We start from the raw sequence: 19,792 nt of genomic DNA, 5'->3' as shown, positions 1-19,792 counted from the left end.
CGAATTGATCGGAGCGATAAGATATTGAGATGAAATGGATGGACAGTCGATTCGAGGCACATCTTTAACTTTTCGGCTTTACGTTAACGTATTGAATATTATTAATTCGTTTTCCATATTATACTGAAATACGAACTTAAAATATTTCAGTATATTATTTAAAGGCAGCACTATAGCAGCAGAAACATAGTTATCTATAAAGGTAAGAGATATTTTACCTAGAATTCAATTTATTGAAGTGCCTATCTTAAATCTAACCTTAATATAAAGCACATTTCTTTTAGATACTAAACACTATTTTTTCTGAATAAGGACTGTAATCAAAGGTTTTGGCAGTGCCTGCTAAGCTTTCCTTGGACACACTAACATTAGATGATGAGTTGAAGAAGGGAAGAACAACTACAGAATACTTAAGTGTCCAAAGCCAACCTTACACATGCCTTGGTATGAAATCAACTGAGAATGAGAATAAAATGGAAGCAATTTTAAATTAAGCAATTTTTAAATAATTATGTAACTTCTAAAGAACTAAAAGATTACTTTGTAATGTAAAAATATCACAAGTATTGTTTATGATATATTAAGTACCAAATCATTTCAAAAAAGGATATTAGATGCTTATGTCAGATTGGAAATTAATTAGTTTTTTGAATGTTATTCTTATGCAAAATTGCTTTAGCAAATAAATATATTTTTTCTGATTGTTTCATTAATATGTTTTAAATATTTATCTTATACATAAGTATAATAAAAGTAATAGCTTATTGGAATTATTTTATTACTTCTCAATATGCTAATAATTAGATAAATAGGTAATGTGAAATTGAATACAGAATCAGGGCCCAGCTATATTTATACAAATTAATTAAGTTTCCGCCGAGATTCCGAGATTAATCAATGAATACAATTCTTGTCCTTCCTGGGACAAGGTTTCTATACTAAAATTCGCCAGGGCCCTGATTCTGTATGCCACCGAAAACGCAAACGCGCTTGTAACGAGCTCGCGACGCGTTTTTGGCTAAAAACGGTATTCCGAATGCCACTGTCAAATCAAAAACTATACCTAGGGTTGTTAAAATTACACGCTTTCAATCCTCGTGTTTTGAAAACGTGGCTGTCATTTGTCATAAAAATTATAATAAATATAATGTTTTTAATGTGATTACTAAATCATTTTGTTGATTTTTAGAGTTATATTTAGTTAAAAAAGTGTTCTGGTTCATATTACGCTACAAAAACATAAAGGTGAATAAAAAAAATTTCCATACGTATGTGAGTATGAGACTTAAAAATCCCAAATTCGCTTTAAAACTGAAGTGTGCATTAATATGCGACATTTAACAATGCTCGCTAATAATTTTCTAAACTAAATTGAGTGATTAAAAGAAGAATAATATCAAAACATTAAGAACCTTAAATAATATAATATCCATACAAGAATGTTAAAATGAGACTGTAAAGAAGGCTTTCTACGTCAACAACGGACAGTGTGTTAAACTATTTTTATAAGAGATGGTGGTGATCGACAGAAAAAAGGAATACCAGAAACTTTGAAACAACTGTGTGAAAGTGAATAAATAATTTAACATTAAACTCATAAAAAGGTGACTAGTATTACTAAAAAAATATCTGTGTTTACTTAGCCACTAAAGTTCTATCATAAGAAAACTAAATAAATCCTCAAACAAAAATTAATGTTTTTAAGATATTAAGATAAAATTGTGTTGTATTAAGACTCAAAATGTTATTATTTTTCAATCAATTTTAATTGCCTTTTTAGATGTTTAAAATAAGAAGAATATTTTAAATGTATACATAATTTAATATATGTAAATAGAAATACTGTAAATTATTTATTTGAAGTAACTGTATAGAAATATTTTAAATAATCCATAAATTTAAATTTATGTAAAATCAGCCCGTGCAAATATTATAAAAGAATAAGGGTTGTGTTATATAGTCTTTTCCTTTAGTTTTAAACTAATAATTTGCTAGCTAAATATGATTTTTAATAATATATTTTATAATTCTGCATTTCTAATAAGATTATTTATTTTTATGGTCTATTATCAGATAAATATTTTGATAGAAACATTATGCTAAATTTGAAAATAAAGCATTCCTATATGTCACACTATGTCATTTTATAAATTTCAATATATTTGTGTTGTACATATTTTATGATTTTCTTTGCTTAATAAAATACTAATTAAGTTTCTGTTTTCAATTTTGTAACTGTATTGATTAATTCCAATTTCACATATTTATCTAATTATTAGCATATTGAGAAGTAATAAAATAATTCCAATAAGCTATTACTTTTATTATACTTATGTATAAGATAAATATTTAAAACATATTAATGAAACAATCAGAAAAAATATATTTATTTGCTAAAGCAATTTTGCATAAGAATAACATTCAAAAAACTAATTAATTTCCAATCTGACATAAGCATCTAATATCCTTTTTTGAAATGATTTGGTACTTAATATATCATAAACAATACTTGTGATATTTTTACATTACAAAGTAATCTTTTAGTTCTTTAGAAGTTACATAATTATTTAAAAATTGCTTAATTTAAAATTGCTTCCATTTTATTCTCATTCTCAGTTGATTTCATACCAAGGCATGTGTAAGGTTGGCTTTGGACACTTAAGTATTCTGTAGTTGTTCTTCCCTTCTTCAACTCATCATCTAATGTTAGTGTGTCCAAGGAAAGCTTAGCAGGCACTGCCAAAACCTTTGATTACAGTCCTTATTCAGAAAAAATAGTGTTTAGTATCTAAAAGAAATGTGCTTTATATTAAGGTTAGATTTAAGATAGGCACTTCAATAAATTGAATTCTAGGTAAAATATCTCTTACCTTTATAGATAACTATGTTTCTGCTGCTATAGTGCTGCCTTTAAATAATATACTGAAATATTTTAAGTTCGTATTTCAGTATAATATGGAAAACGAATTAATAATATTCAATACGTTAACGTAAAGCCGAAAAGTTAAAGATGTGCCTCGAATCGACTGTCCATCCATTTCATCTCAATATCTTATCGCTCCGATCAATTCGATCGTTTGCTATGACGAATTTCATGAAGGGTTAAGAAAACATTTCTTTTAGTAAATAAATATAACGGCACATTGCCGTTATCATTATTTTTTGGTTCCCATATGTGGCCGCCGAGCGATCGTGGGTTGTCGGGCGAAGAGAATTAAAATCACGTGTATGAGGTTGTTTTACAATATCCAATAATTATTACAACGAAATGTTATCAGTAATACAATCATCTCAGGTAATGACGCTCCACCAGGCACGTTTTGTTTCTGCGAGATGCAAAAGGATTGTTTTCCGTTTGACTTCGCTTACAAAAGAGACTGAAGTTGCGTCAGAGCGAAGAGACGTCAAAACCACCATAATTTAAAAAAAGGTTGCTATCTGATATCATAACCGCATTTGACGTTTCTTGATGCTCTCAAAATACAGTGGCGCCGTCACGGCCAGACTGACATTCGCACGTCCTCGTGCGACAGCTCACACCTCCAGTTATCTGAAAAGACAAAGTTCATCTGCAGTGGATGAATACGCATGCTCGCCCATCCCTGACAAGCTACCAATTCATATCACACGATTAAAGAGATCTGGTCTTTCTTCCCCCACATTAACCAACTCACTGGGCGGACAAATGACCTCAGGCGTCCCTTCGACCAGCTCACCAAGTCACATGGTGAGATGGACCGGACAACCGTCAAAGTCCCTTCCACCAGTCGCAAAAACCACACACAGCTGCTGCAATCAACTGATTCGAAACGTCGACCCACATAGGCCAGTTCCAGACCAATTTCTTGCCACTCAGCTCACGCACAACAAGTCATAGTTTGACCCTAGGCATCGACCCAGCTTAGGCCAGCCCAGTAGATCAACTACATCACACACCACATAGGAAAATATAGTCTGGTCATGAGCATCGACCCGATTTAGGCCAGCCCAGTTAACCAACTACATCCTACCTATTGTCCAACTAATATCATGCCTATGCTCTAGATAAAAGTGGGCACAAGAACAGGGTTTACACGTAATAACTCACCAATAACTATTCTTCATATTCAGAGGCTGAGAGGGTGTTAGATCTGGCGGTCAAAGTATGTGAACTAGATATTGACACTGTATCACTATCATAATCAGGTGTTGCCATTCCATTCTCATGACTATGGACTACCGCCGTCTCGGCCTCCTCCTCAATATTAATTAAGAAAGTAGCTACTTCAACCAACTCAACATAGCCCCGGGGTACTGCACGTAGGTTTTCATGGGTGTATTTATAGGTTCGGTTAGATCCATCAATGTCTCGCAGCTCATAACTATCGTGGTCTAATATCCGGACTATAGTAAAAGGATCTTTGAACTTACGCTGTAATTTGGTTTGATTACGCTCACTACTTTTTAATAAAGACAAAATCACCTACACTAAATGGTCTTACTTTTGCTTTGCGCCGGTTAAAGCGTATTTCGTCCAATGAAACCGTTTTTTGATATTTTCAGAAACATTATGCCGAACAGTGTCTAAATCTAAGCGAGGCTCAGGTTCCGCGTGCACGGATAAGGTTGATATCCCTTATGACTGTGTTCGTATGCCGAACATAAGTTCCGTGGGTGAGTATCCTGTTACTCTGGATCTGGTGCTATTCAACGCCAGCTGGACTTCGGGAAGTTCGTCTCGCCAGGTTTTATTTTGGTCGTTTTCTACAATTGTGAGCTTTAACTTTAAGGTGCGTCATGGAGACGGTCAATTTGTTCGTCAATACGAGGCAGCGGATAATGCTCGGGACGTGTGTTGGCATTGGGTTCCCTATAGTCTACGCACATCCTATTAGTGTTGTCGTGCTTTTTAACCAATAAAATGGGGCTAACAAATGGAGAACTGATTTCCCGAATAGCGTTCGCTTTTAATAGACACTCTATTTTCTCGTTGACTATTTTTTTTTTCGCGGGTGCGAACCTATAAGGGTGCCTTTGAACCGCCTTGTTTGGATCAATAGGATATATCCGGAGAACACCTGTCGTGACTCGTCGCGTTAGTATATTGTCGAAGTGAGTTATTCACTGTATTTCTCTAAAATTATAATTAAAGCCAATTTGTCATCGTCTTGTAAATCTATATCAATATTCGCGAAATCAAAACCGCTACACTTGTCAACTAAGTTGGCTTATTTATGTTGAGAAAAGGTGATGCGATCGTTGTCGATATGCACGTGCACGTTCTCCTCCAGTATATCTCTACCTATTATTACCGGTTCAGCAATAGTGCCATCGGGTACTATGTGAAACATTACTGAGAGCGACAAGCCTTGGACATTAATGGAACTAATAACCTGGGAAACGCATTCCACATCACCGTTACCAATGCCCGTCAGATACACTAATTCACCCTGCCCAGTACCAGGGAACTTATCGGCATAGCTATTAGTTATTAATGAACAATCAGTTCCACTATCCAAAAGAAAGGGAACTGACTCACCGGATGTTGTAGTTAACGTGCTCCTCGATGCCTTGCGTTCACACACATGGACCTCTTTGTCCGGCGCTGCTCCACTGCCGCCCACTCGATCTGGACACGCCGATGCCAGGTGTCCTGGTCTTCCAGACACAAAGCAGTCGATTAGTCTGTCAGTGCCTTTGGATGCTTGATTGCGCATCTTCTTAGAAACAGCAGGCTCTTCCTTTAGCTTACGACAGTCGATTGCTTTGTGACCCGAAGTACCGCAGCGGTGACATATCCCCGTGAAGCGCGATGCATAAAATCGGGTCTTTTTCACATCTGGATCATGGTTATCGTTACTTTCGTGTTTTAGTTTCAGCGAAATGCCTTTGAGAATTCGTAGAAGTTGAGATCTAGTCGTTGGGTTATGGGAGCGGAGTTCACGACGAATCACTCCGTCTTTTTGGCATAAAAGCGACGATACAAACTCCTGAGATGATGTTCCAAAGTCGTATGGCTGCCTCAGTCGCGGTTTCTTAACACCGACTTGGAAACGTAGAATTTCGTCGAAATAATCCTATGGTATCATAGGCTTCGCAAACTTCGCGAGCAATATTTCTTTTAATTGAGGCCATGTCAGCTGCGATGTCTGCAGTCGTGTTAAGCAGGTAGAAGCTCGGCCTTTAAGTGCATGGGTCAGTAACAACAATAGGTCTGCACCTCCTAACTTGCGGTCGTTGATAACAATTTCGGTTACGTTGCACCAACCTTCTATGTTGCTTCGTTGTCGTCTGGGTCGAACTCAATTAATTGGATAGACGCGCTGCTTACAGGTTGCGGTTGTGTTAAAGCCATCATTCGAGACAAAAACAACTCCATATGTTGCGGTGCTGGTGCTGACGATCTGGTACGAGTATTCTCTTCAGAAGTAAGCCCTTCATATCCCACTTCTGATAACAGCACATTGCCGTTATCGTTATTTTTGGTTCCCATATGTGGCCGCCGAGCGATCGTGGGTTGTCGGGCGAAGAGAATTAAAATCACGTGTATGAGGTTGTTTTACAATATCCAATAATTATTACAACGAAATGTTATCAGTAATACAATCATCTCAGGTAATGACGCTCCACCAGGCACGTTTTGTTTCTGCGAGATGCAAAAGGATTGTTTTCCGTTTGACTTCGCTTACAAAAGAGACTGAAGTTGCGTCAGAGCGAAGAGACGTCAAAACCACCATAATTTAAAAAAAGGTTGCTATCTGATATCATAACCGCATTTGACGTTTCTTGATGCTCTCAAAATACAGTGGCGCCGTCAAATATAATTATTATGACATGTTTACGTTTAATTTGTCAATTATTGTTAACAATGACGTCTGTCTTCTTTTCAATACGTTCCGAACAACTTACTTAAAAAAATGTTATTGCTTTAATTTTTTAAATATTTGTATTAATTCGAGTAAATTACGTTTTTGTCGATAGCATTTATAAATATAAAAGATTTGATAGTATTTTTTGCTAAAATATTTGTCTTTAGATAAATAAAAATCAATAAATTTACGTAGAAAAAAACCGGTAAAATTTTATTAAGATAACGGAAATGAATTGGAATGTACTTTGTGAAATCTCTCGAAAAAGCATAGACAAATTCTCTTATGGCATACAGAATACCATTTTAAGAAAACATAACTCGGCGTGTTAAGAAAACACGTTTGCGTTTCTTAGTTTGTTATTACGTCACACATTTTGACTCGTTACGAATTGTGGCATACAGAATCAGGGCCCAGATTATCCCTTATCTTTATTTTGTATAGTATACTATACGTATAACTTCACAAAAATATACTATTATAACAAATATATTTTAACATAGTTTTATTGAACAAATGACATTTCTAGACGTTTCTTTACACTTAAAAAATAAAAATATTACGTTATCTGTAATAATGTTAAATCAAATTTGAAAAATAACTGTCAAGGTGAACCGTTTTTTTTTATCGAAGGTAAGTTTTATTTTATTTTTATTATTATGCGCCCTAATGTGTATGTATTTTATAAAATAAACATTCTCTAATGTCTGTACTTACATGTTTTTATAAAATTACTGTTTTCGCTATACGAATTAGCATGATTTTGTCGTGTTTTTTACTAACGTATATTATACTATACAATGCCACAATAGGAGTAATTTACCTTTCATTTGATGTGTATAGAATAATATACATTGCTAGCTTCACGGGATCAATATTGTTTTACTCAAAACTAACTAAACTTTAAAATAAATTTAAGATACTTTTAATCTTCTTTTCTATTTGAACTACTGAATCAATTTTATTATAATTTAAAAAGAACCTACTACCCTGTTGATTTTAGAAATCGTCTGCTGAGATACTCACGAGGTTGTGGGCTCGATTTCCATAAAAATACTTTTACTTTTATTATTATTTTGTGTTCTCTATTATTTATTAATACTGCATGATAATTTTCTTCATTATGAGACCAATAATAAAGTATTTACCTATCTATAACACACTATTGCTTTACTAACATGATGGTTGGGATGGTTGTTTTGTATGTTTATTTTGCTTTGGTTTTAGACTGCTATGAGTGAAAAAGCTAGGCGGATTTTATCCTTAGTGCCTGAAAAGAATGCAGACTCTGACTCAAGTGATGGGGCAAATAGCGGTGTTGAAGCTGGAACGATTGGACCGGCAGAAAGTTCCGAAGTAGCCTCGATAAATTCCAGCTACGAAAGTTTAAGCCTCTTACAAAGTTCTGATGATGACGGAACGCATATAAATGACAATTATGCCGAAATAACTGAAGTTCTTCTTACTTCCATTCTTAAACAGGTGTTTCCTAATCCATCAGAGACTAATTATGACGCAGAACCTTAAATTTCATCCTTACCCTCTTTACTGCACTAGAAAAATCAATTTACCTTTCGTTGGCAAAAAGCACAGTTCAAAAACAATACAGAAATAGCAAAACCTATATTTTTGGAAAATGTACCATCTTATTGGTCTCCTTTAGTTAAATTTTATAGATTTTTTACAGAAGGCTTAGAGACAGAATAGAGAAGATATCATTATAACTCACACTAATTTAAATAGCACACAAAGAACTGGAAGATCCATAAAAGTTACAAGAGAAGAAATACTAGATTTTTTGGCGATTAATATCATTATAGACAATTGTAGGGGCGTGTAAGGTTCACCTTTGTTATGTGAAAAAACTAAATTGTATTTTAGAGTCACCACAAGCAATAGAGTCTATGTTTTTATAGTAAAAACATTTTTTAGGTTTTAATTAGGTAAAGTTTTTATTCAAAAATTTTTTCTTTTTAATTAAATATTTTTATTATCAGTAACATATGTATTTTTATTTAAAATTATGCCGTTTATTTTTTGGTAAATGTTAAAAGCAGTTTAATTCAAACCCTGCCTAAATAAAGCAATGTATAGTATAATATACAGTCCCAAAAATGCGCTAATCACAGTAAACGTAGCAATGTATATTATAGTATACATATTGTTTTTCCGAAATTTCCATATCATGATTTTTTTATTTATTTTTTTTTATGTTTTTTATAACCCAAAGAAACCACCGAAATAATTTGTTTTTGCTTTTCTTTAAAATTTTTTTTTGCCACGATAAGGGTTATCACTGATTCTAACAATATTTTTGTTAATCATCATTACATTGTATAAAACAAAGTCGCCTACCACTGTCTGTCCTTATGTATGCTTATATCTTTAAATTACGCAACGCATTTCGTTTAGGTTTTTTTATATAGGTAGAGTGGTTCAAGAGGAAGGTTTTCGTATATGATACATGTATAATATAGTAATGAAATAAGAAATTTTTGTAGCGTATTTAGGATCACCATAGCACCGTAGAGAGTCTTTAGCTCCAAGATTATAAATAAGCCGAAAAGCTCTCTTTTATGCAAAGAAAACAGATTCAATATCTGTAGCGTTACCTCAAAATAATTCAAGTAACTACTGAGAGTCATAAAACTACTGGTGTTAAAGATCGTCGTAAAGGGCAGGAATCATTAAACGTATCCAAATTGCAAAAAATATTAATTTCTATCTGCATTAACATCAAAGTTTCCTGCAACAATTAGTGGCATACGTCTCAAGTCTCTAGTACAAATGACGCTATAAATATTGAACCAACGACGAGAATATCATAATCTATGTATATATTTTGTATTGCCTTTCAATTACTTTGCCTATCTGTTCAAGATCCGAGGACGCTTATACTGTCGCTGAATGCTATAAATCCGACGAGCCCGCTATGTAATCGCTTTGCATTTTCTTTTTTTTTTCATTTCCTTTTCGGTGCTGTCATAGCTCTCGTATTTGTTCGTCCTTGAACTGTTTAACTTTTTTGGATTTATTTTAATACTAGTATTAGTCTTATGTGTGTCATTTGTAGATCCCGACCTTATTCATGGTCTTTATTAGTCTAACAAATGAAACCAAAAAAATATTTAAAAAATCACAAAAAACATGTCAAATAAAACATGTGGTTTTATTAATTTACTAGCAACCCTTGGCTTTGCACCGTTGCAATGCTGATGATTAAATATACAGTAATACCCCGGACTTACGCGATAGGTGGGACTGAGCGCTATCCGCATAAGTCGAATTCGCGTAAGTCGTGGTACAATTTTGCATATAAAGACATACAAAGTATGTTTAATTGGGACTGGAGACTAAATAAAACAATAATTTAGGGAATAATTAGTATCTAATTCTAGATAATATGACAAACTATATTAATAGAGTGTATGTATAAACACAAAGTTATTTTGGTGTAGAAGGTTTCATAAATTGTAACAAAGTCGTCTGACAAGTCAATGATTTTTTCTTCTCCCGTAATAACTCCTCGTAGCATCGTAGTAATTTTTTTATTCCATGTTTTGTAACAAAAATGCGCTCTTCATTGGAGTCTATGCTTTCCAAAATTGTTAACCCTTTTTCAATCGAACTGAGGGCTTCTGTCAAGTTTCTAACTGTCATTTGAACGCCGCTTGACCTTGACTGCGCGGCGTTCAAACAAAAAACGAATAGACGAGAAAATTAAATCGCGTAACTCCGAATTCGCGTAAGTCGAGGTAGCGTAAGTCGGGGTATTACTGTACTATAGATTATTTCCTGTTTGTTTTCTATATTGTACATGTATAACATTTAAAAATTCTATGTACTAAAAAAAACTATGTATCAAAATGCGTTGCGTAATTTTAAAGATCTAAGGATACATAGGAATAGACGGTGGTAAGCGACTTAGTTTGATACTATGTAATGATGAAAATGAACACAAAAACGAAATTCAACATAAATTTGAAACGCAGTCATACTTCTAAAAGGCTTATTAACTTCATAATGTCGTATCTCAACATAACACGGTATAACATTTAATTAATTTTGCTGCATGTTGCAGAACAAAGACGTCTCATAAGAGGATTTTCAGAGTAATCCACTACAGTGAACTCTGAAAACAGTCTTATGTTTTCTTACGCGGTTTTATAATTCTGTTTTCTTTTGACTATAGTCTTTTCTTTACAAAATTTTCTTACAAAAACTACGGTGTATTCATATAATGTATTTTGTAATAGACTGCAAAATCCATGCGAGCGTATTCGCTGTTAATAAGGCTAGCTTTAGTTATTTGTCGTATTTTACGATTTTGTCATTTTATTTTTAGGACTAGTAATATATAATTAAAATTTATTTCAATATTATACGGTCACTAAGCGCTTTGTACAGCACATGAATTTAATTTAATTTTAAGAATATTAATTTAATGGCTATTTCTAATCATATACTACTATGTACCTTATAAATTTGACAAAAAAAATAACAGAAAAAAAGACCCGCTGAGTTTCTTTCGCCGGTTCTTCTCAGGTCAGGGTGTTCCTTTTTCCGAACCGGTGGTAGTGTTTATTTGACAATCAATAAGTAAGTGTAATGCTTTTATATTGAATAAAGGAATTTGAGTTTGAGTTTGAGTTTGAATGTTCATATATTTTTAAAACCTCTTATTTTGTTTTACATATTGTAGAAAGCTACTGATTTCAGAAGAATACTTGTTTATAACTTTATTAAAATTTGTTGTATTTGAAAATTTGTTGTTGTTTATTTTTCATATTCTATATATTGTTAGTAGTATTGATTTCGTTGAATAAAGTTAATTAAAAATTCTCAAAACAATATATTGATGTTATTGTTTTGTCTGTTCTCTTGTTATCAAAATTCTTGTAATTTAAAATTATTAATACGATTTAAAAGTTCTAGATGGATTTCTGCGTAACGATCCCGATTTGCACAGCTGGCAGTTTTCCAGTTTCAAAACCCGCTATCTGTACTTTGATTAAAAATGACAAAATATTGTTTTTAAATTGTTTTATAGTACAAAATATTTACTTTTCGAACATTAATCAATATCCTGGAGGAAATTGGGCACAGTGGATGAACAAATATAATAATAAATAAAATTTTAACAAAAAGAAAAACCGACTTCAAACAAAACACTATTTTAAAACAACAAAAATGCACTAAAAAATAATAAAAATAATTGCATATTTTACATATTTTTTAGAGTCCTCCTAGGTAAAATGAAATGAAAAATATTAGACTACTTAAAAGTCGATTTACGATTATATAATGTAGTTATAATTATTGGTATATTTGGAGCCGGTGTCAGCTACGGTGCCCTTGCCCCAACAATCAAAAGAAAGAAGCGATACGAGCCCCTTGATTGATCCTGTATATTATTGTGTAAAAGGTAATTTGTAAAAAACATATTTGTTAAAGTATTCTCGTATTGTTTTTGATAGATATACTGTAGGGTTTTATTGGCTGACACCGACTCCAAATATAACAATAATTATAACTACATTATATAATCGTAAATCGACTTTTAAGTAGTCTAATATTTTTCATTTCATTTTACCTAGGAGGACTCTAAAAAGTATGTAAAATATGCAATTATTTTTATTATTTTTAGTGCATTTTTGTTGTTTTAAAATAGTGTTTTGTTTGAAGTCGGTTTTTCTTTTTGTTAAAATTTTATTTATTTTTTGATTTTAAGTGAAACTGATGTTGACTAACTAATTTTTTTTTAATATGGATAGATTAAGCGTTTCGTTTATATGAGTCAGAAACTACTTCGAGGACAATTTCAAAGGAAACTTGCGAATAAAGCAAAAATAGACTTTCGAAAATGCGGATTTAATACGTCCTGCGGCGTAAACCACAAGGATCCCTCGAAAGAGCTGTAATCGACCTCAGCAAAAAAACTTTGAAAAAGACCAACTACATTTCGTACATCATATGACATCACATCACATACACAAAAATTGATTAAATATAGTAAGAAATTCTGCCCCATATCGCACCCTAACTGTGAGCCGTATATGAGTTCCATCACTACATAGTATAAAACAAAGTCGCTTTCTCTGTCCCTATATCTTTAAATCTACGCAACGGATTTTGATGCGATTTTTTTTAAAAGATAGTGTGATTCAAGAGGAATGTTTGTGTATATAATAAATGAACAATATAGTAAAGAAACACTGATAATTTTAGAAGTTTGCGATGTGATGTCGTAAATAAACAAATTCTGTAGTATATTTAGTATCAGTATTGCACCCGTGCGAAGCCGGGGTGGGTAGCTAGTTGATTATAATATTCGACAATGATAATTACATAAACATAACCACCTCACGGAAGGTGACTCAAATATCCAAATAACCTATAAATAAAAGATTCGACAGAATATCGCTAACGTGCTCCTCAGAATTGTGCCGCTCCCTTCCGTTCCGCTACTTTGTCATGGATCCTGTGCTCAGAACCTTACCAAACTTTCACCAAATTACCCTTGAAGTATATATTTTATAATAAAAAAAGAATTATCAAAATTGGTTAACGTGATTTTCAGTTATTCACCTATTTGTCGCGCATATACATAATGCAAATTTAAGACTTATGTCGTTTTCATACGGATACAATCATCGGAAAAAAATTTAAAAAAAATGGGACCCCACGGGAAGCACTACCTTTCAAACAAAAAAAAAAATTATCAAAATCGGTCCACCCAGTAAAAAGTTATGAGGTAACAAACATAAAAAAAAAAAAAAAAAAAAAAAAATACAGACGAATTGATAACCTCCTCCTTTTTGAAGTCGGTTGAAAAAATAATAAATATATTATTATTATTGATATTGACGGTAAAATAACGTATTACTTTACTGTCAATGCGGGCTCCAAGATGATTACGACATTTGTGGCTAACTCACATTTCCAAGTACTGTGATGCAAGGAGAAACTCGAAACTCACCACACGAGAATGAAATGTCAGTATGTGAATTGAATCGCACTGCAGAACACTGTCATACAAAGTGTTGCTGTCACACGTTATAATAAATTGTGATCCGGTAAGCGAACGTTCGCAGATACCTTTTTAATGATAAAATTATAGTATGTAAGATTGTATATTTTATTTCGCTCACAAATAAATAAATAAATAAATATGAGACAACATCACATACATTACTCTGATATCTAAAGCACTTGTGTTATGGAAAATCAGAAGTAACGAAGGTACCACAAACACCCAGACCCAAGACAACATAGAAAACTTATGGTAATCTACATCGACTCGGTCGGGAATCGAACCCGGGACCTCGGAGTGGCTTACCCATGAAAACCGGTGTACACAGCACTCGACCTCGACTCGAAGGAGGTCGTCAAAACACATAAATATGTGAAAAATTTAAATATATTCATAACATAAATTTCGATGAGAAACGCAGACACAAATTTTCACTTTTTCCACTGACGTATAAGGATTTTTGTACTCACATAAATTTGTCTACGCCGACACGTTATTCTTATATGAATATAAATAATTTTTCATTTATTTAAGAATTTTATAATGTTTCCTTAATTTTGTTGATTAAAGTGAATAATATTTTTTTTTCAGTATACAATTTATAACAAAATTCTAAAAAAATAAGACGATAGATAGTTCAACTAATAATTAAGATTAAAATAAAAGTAAAAATATTCATTTTAATTCTCTTGATAGTAGGGCTTTTATAATATCCTATCTGGATAAATTTCTACCTACTCGTCAGATCTTCTACCACTAAGCAGCAGTATCCAGTATTGTTGTTGAGTAAGCCTGTATTACTATAGGCACAAGGGAAGTAACATCTGATGTATCATTCCCAAGTTTGGAGCACATTGGATGTAAGGGATGGTTAATATTTATTACTGTGCCATTGTCTATGGGCGATGGAGCTCACTATCAGGTGACCCATCTCCCAATCCGCCGGCCAATATCATAAAGAAAAGAGTAATTTATTTGTGCTTTTTATTTTGTTCAACGAGGAGGAAATGCGTTTACGCATGCCGCCCGCTTGGGGGACCAGGACGGGTATGTGGGACTCAACCGGGGCCATAAGGGCCCCGTGCCGGGGCTTAATGCCCTGTCCTACCCACTAAAACTATCCTCGAGTTTCCACCATGCCGCCGGATGGTGAGGCAACAGGACGCCCAGGGCACGCAACCACGACCTCACCAGCGGCAGCCGCCATGAAACGGCTGAATGACAAACGTGGAAAGCGCGCCTAGTGCGCGTCTTCCTCCTCATCCTCCATGTGCTGATGTAACGAATTCCTCCGAGTCCGCCACTGGGGGCTGGGCGTCAACGAAGCTGACGCCCTGTGACGGAAAAGATGGTATACTCGGCCGCTGACCGCCGGTGTAAAATACCTGAGAGGCTCGAGTAGCGAGCCCACTCCCTCCTAGCCAACGAGGCCACTCACATGGTCCGTCCTGATGCCAACCAGGAACGTACCAGGAGCAGCCCCGCGGCATCCCTCCTGCCAGTCTTAGTCGTGGTCGACGAGCAAGCTCAAGCCGGCCCCGTTGCCCGGAGTGCCCACGAGGAGGTGACTGACATGCACCCCAATATTATTTGTGCCCTAGAATTTCAAAGGTATTTAAAAGAATAAAACGAACGCAAAAAGAAAATGGCAATAAGTGTTCAGTACGAACTGAAATAGGGAGGTCATAATATCTAGTTTGATAACTCTACGAGCAAAGAGGTTGCCCTATCGTTTTATGGTAATTTATAAAGGTATAATGCTTGTCCTTTAGTACTTAGTAATTTACAGCTATGCGTGGTATATACATACAAATATTTTTGTTCACAAGTGTTGCTATGATTTGAACAGTTATCAATTATTATAAATTTTTTATATGCGTTTGTATGGTTTTAGCGGATTTTTTTCTTAGAAAATAAAGTAACAAGCTTATACCTACTAACGACTTAAGACCTTTGTTGTCAACTGCTTATAAGAAAATACGTTTAAATTAAAAAAAAAAATGGCAGTGGATCTCATATAAAAAAATTAAAAAGATATTTTATAAGGAAAGCGATCTGTTTTTACGTTGTGTAATTCAGCGTAATGTTTCACTTTAAATATTCCAAAGCATCCGTCCTGAATAATTGATCTGACAACCAAGCACGGCTCCCGTGACTAGTCGACTGTTATGATGTGTATCCCTTTCAATATAACTTTATTACACGAATCAATATTTGTTACGTCAGATTATACTCATCCGAATTTTCGTAAATAAATATTTAAATAACTTTGATATAAAAGAGTTGTGTAAAAAAAAATTACAAACCAAAAGATAATGATTACAACTAACTACATCCAAATTAATTTATTGCGTTGCGTCATAAGTTGATACAGTGACTAACTTATTTATATAACTTGTATATGTACACAAGACGTGGCTAATTATCCCTAACATATCAACCACATAAATATATGCATGTACAATCCACTTATGAAACATTTATTAAATATGAATGTTATTAATATTAAAGACTTCTTTATTTTGTGTTACAAAATACTTTTTATGAAATATTTTAGGGCTTGAAATAATGAGTGTATCATAATTAATATGCTCATTTGTTTGGTGCAGATCTTTGTTCTAATTCACAATTTTAATTTAAATAAAGATCATATTGAGTATTATTTTCAGTAATTTACATTATTGATCTACAGATAACATATTCCGATAAATAAATAATGACATTAATCTCCTTTCCGATTTAAAAAATACAAAACTACTTAATTTTGTTTTAATTAATCAATATTCCTATCTTTAGAACATTTTTTTTTTCTAATTATAACTTTGTCACATTCGTCCTAAATATAATATTCACCGTAAATTTCAAGTGTAATATAAATTCAAATGGAAAATCTGTATTATATGACATGAAATATTACTTAGAATTCATCAGTTCGCAGCAGACATTAATACCATATACATGAAACGACGTTCTATGCAACGCAACGCAATATCTGAATATTGCCACAGACTCACACACATGTACCAAATATTACATATTATTCGATTGACGAAACAATACAGTGAGCTAATAGTTAGAGGATTAATCAGTAAGTCGGCTATTCAAATGCTCTATCTCTATACAAAGACTATTATTTGTATAATTACTCAAATGTTTGTAAATATAGATACAACTAAGGCCAGATGATAATTCGCTTTCTACAAATATTCAAATCAAAGCCAGGATTTGCTTAAAAGCATTCTGATAGCGATCACTTCCGGTACATATTTTCTAGAATACGAACAAAATAAGCCTACGCAGCATGAACGCCAACTAATCTTGGTGACAGCGAGCACTTTCAACAAACGACAACAACATTTAATTTAGACAAAGCATGTAAATTTCCCACTGCTGTGCCAAGATCTCTTCTCCCTTTGAGGAGAAGGTTTGGAACATATTCCACCACGCTATTCCAATGCGGGTTGATGGAATACACATGTGGCAGATTTTTTATGAAATTAGACAAATGTAAATTTCCTCGTGATGTTTTCCTTCAAAACACACAATTTAAGCACATAAATATTGTGAGTGGTGCTTGTATGAACCCCAATCATCGGTTAAGATGCAGACGTTCTAACCACTGGGCCATCTCTGCTGAAAGCGAGCACTTGCAACTCGTAAATCTGTTAGAAAAGTCACGTTAAAAAGCTTGATTTAAAATATCACACTAAAAAACAACTGTTATAAAAAGGAAACAACAAATACTTATTCTTACGGTTTCGATATCAATACAAGCCTTATAAAATCATTTATAAATTCATTTTCCCCATTGCAACCTTTTATCCGGATGAAAAATTGCTTATAATAAGAGTACCAGTCCGGACGGACCCTAATTTTTTACCTTTTACCGGATCTAAAAAAGCCGGAGGGACTGCGCCTTATCGTTAGAACAATTTTATTACGTCTCGTAAAAACGAAAAGCTATACGTGTAAGGGTTTGTTTGTATTAACTGATAACAAGTCACATCGGTCATTGACACGTTCGAAGTGATAATTTTATATTGAGTACTAGCGAAATTAATAAATTTCGAAGCCTAGTTAGGTTTCGAAATTTATTAATAAAGGCTTTAAAATATTTATACGGTTTATTTAGTTTATAACGATAAGATAGTAGTCTCTATTTAGATGGCGTAAAGATATGCCGTATATTATAAAAACGTGAATAAAATCAAAATTTATTTGAGTTGTTTTTATATTTATAGGGAAACAGATCAAAATTTAAATTTGGATTAAAAAATTAACCGCCAAGATCAATGATATTAACCCTTGACCACCTACCACCTATTTCTGTAACTTAACCACCTACGCGCGGTCTTGGAGACCGCTCATAAATAACCACCCTAAATTCGAGTTCTATAGCTAATGCTACAAAGGATTTAAATGAGTAAAATACTTGTTTATACTTTAGACTTTTGTTGTAGACTTTTAAATAACATAAACTATAATAAAATCTTAAGATCTGGGCCCTGATTCTGTATGCCACCGAAAACGCAAACGCGCTTGTAACGAGCTCGCGACGCGTTTTTGGCTAAAAACGGTATTCCGAATGCCACTGTCAAATCAAAAACTATACCTAGGGTTGTTTAAATCGCGTCTTTAACTCGTTTTGAAATGTCAAAATTACACGCTTTCAATCCTCGTGTTTTGAAAACGTGGCTGTCATTTGTCATAAAAATTATAATACATATAATGTTTTTAATGTGATTACTAAATTATTTTGTTGGTTTTTAGAGTTATATTTAGTTAAAAAAGTGTTCTGGTTCATATTAGCTACAAAAACATAAAGGTGAATAAAAAAATTTTCCATACATAGGTATGTGAGTATTAAAGACTTAAAAATCCCACATTCGCTTTAAAAATGAAGTGTGCATTAATATGCGACATTTAACAATGCTCGCTAATAATTTTATTATCTATATTGAGTGATTGAAAGAAGAATAATATCAAAACATTAAGAACTTAAACAATATAATATCCATACAAGAATGTTAAAATGAGACTGTAAAGAAGGCTTTCTACGTCAACAACGGGCAGTGTGTTAAACTTAAACTATTTTTATAAGAGATGGTGGTGACCGACAGAAAAAAGGAATACCAAAAACTTTGAAACAACTGTGTGAATGTGAATAAATAATTGAACATTAAACTCATAAGAAGGTGACTAGTTTTACTAAAAAAATATCTGTGTTTACTTAGCCACTAAAGTTCTATCATAATAAAACTAAATAAATCCTCAAACAAAAATTAATGTTTATAAAATATTAAGATAAAATTGTGTTATATTAAGACTCAAAATGTTATTATTTTTCAAACAATTATAATTGCCTTTTTAGATGTTTAAAATGAGAAGAATATTTTAAATGTATACATAATTTAATATATATAAATAGAAATGCTGTAAATTATTTATTTGAAGTAACTGTATAGAAATATTTTAAATAATCCCTAAATTTAAATTTATGTAAAATCAGCCCGTGCAAATATTATGAAATAATAAGGATTGTGTTATATAGTCTTTTCCTTTAGTTTTAAACTAATAATTTGCTAGCTCACTGTGCTAGCTAAATATGATTTTTAATAATATATTTTATAATTCTGCATTTCTAATAAGATTATTTATTTTTTATGGTCTATTATTAGATAAATAATATTTTGATAGAAACATTATGCTAAATTTGAAAATAAAGCATTTCTATATGTTACACTATGTCATTTTATAAATTTCAATATATTTGTGTTATACATATTTTATGATTTTCTTTGCTTAATAAAATACTAATTAAGTTTCTGTTTTAAATTTTATAACTGTATTGATTAATTCCAATTTCACATTACCTATTTATCTAATTATTAACATATTGAGAAGTAATAAA

The 19,792-nt window shown here is 32.8% G+C and overlaps 1 long non-coding RNA gene across 1 annotated transcript; it reads left to right on the top strand.

The window, feature by feature from the left end:
- The first annotated feature begins 948 nt into the window (after positions 1 to 948).
- LOC124544354 lies at positions 949 to 19,249 on the top strand. Its single transcript, XR_006967534.1, has 3 exons — positions 949 to 1,068; positions 1,190 to 1,272; positions 18,931 to 19,249. It is a non-coding gene; the product is annotated as an uncharacterized LOC124544354 (long non-coding RNA).
- The last annotated feature ends 543 nt before the right edge of the window (positions 19,250 to 19,792 follow it).

Source organism: Vanessa cardui, chromosome 4 (assembly GCF_905220365.1).
Source record: "Vanessa cardui chromosome 4, ilVanCard2.1, whole genome shotgun sequence".
NCBI lineage: Eukaryota > Metazoa > Arthropoda > Insecta > Lepidoptera > Nymphalidae > Vanessa > Vanessa cardui.
The sequence above is the reverse complement of the archived record's forward strand: the minus strand, read 5'-3'. Positions and strand labels throughout refer to the sequence as shown.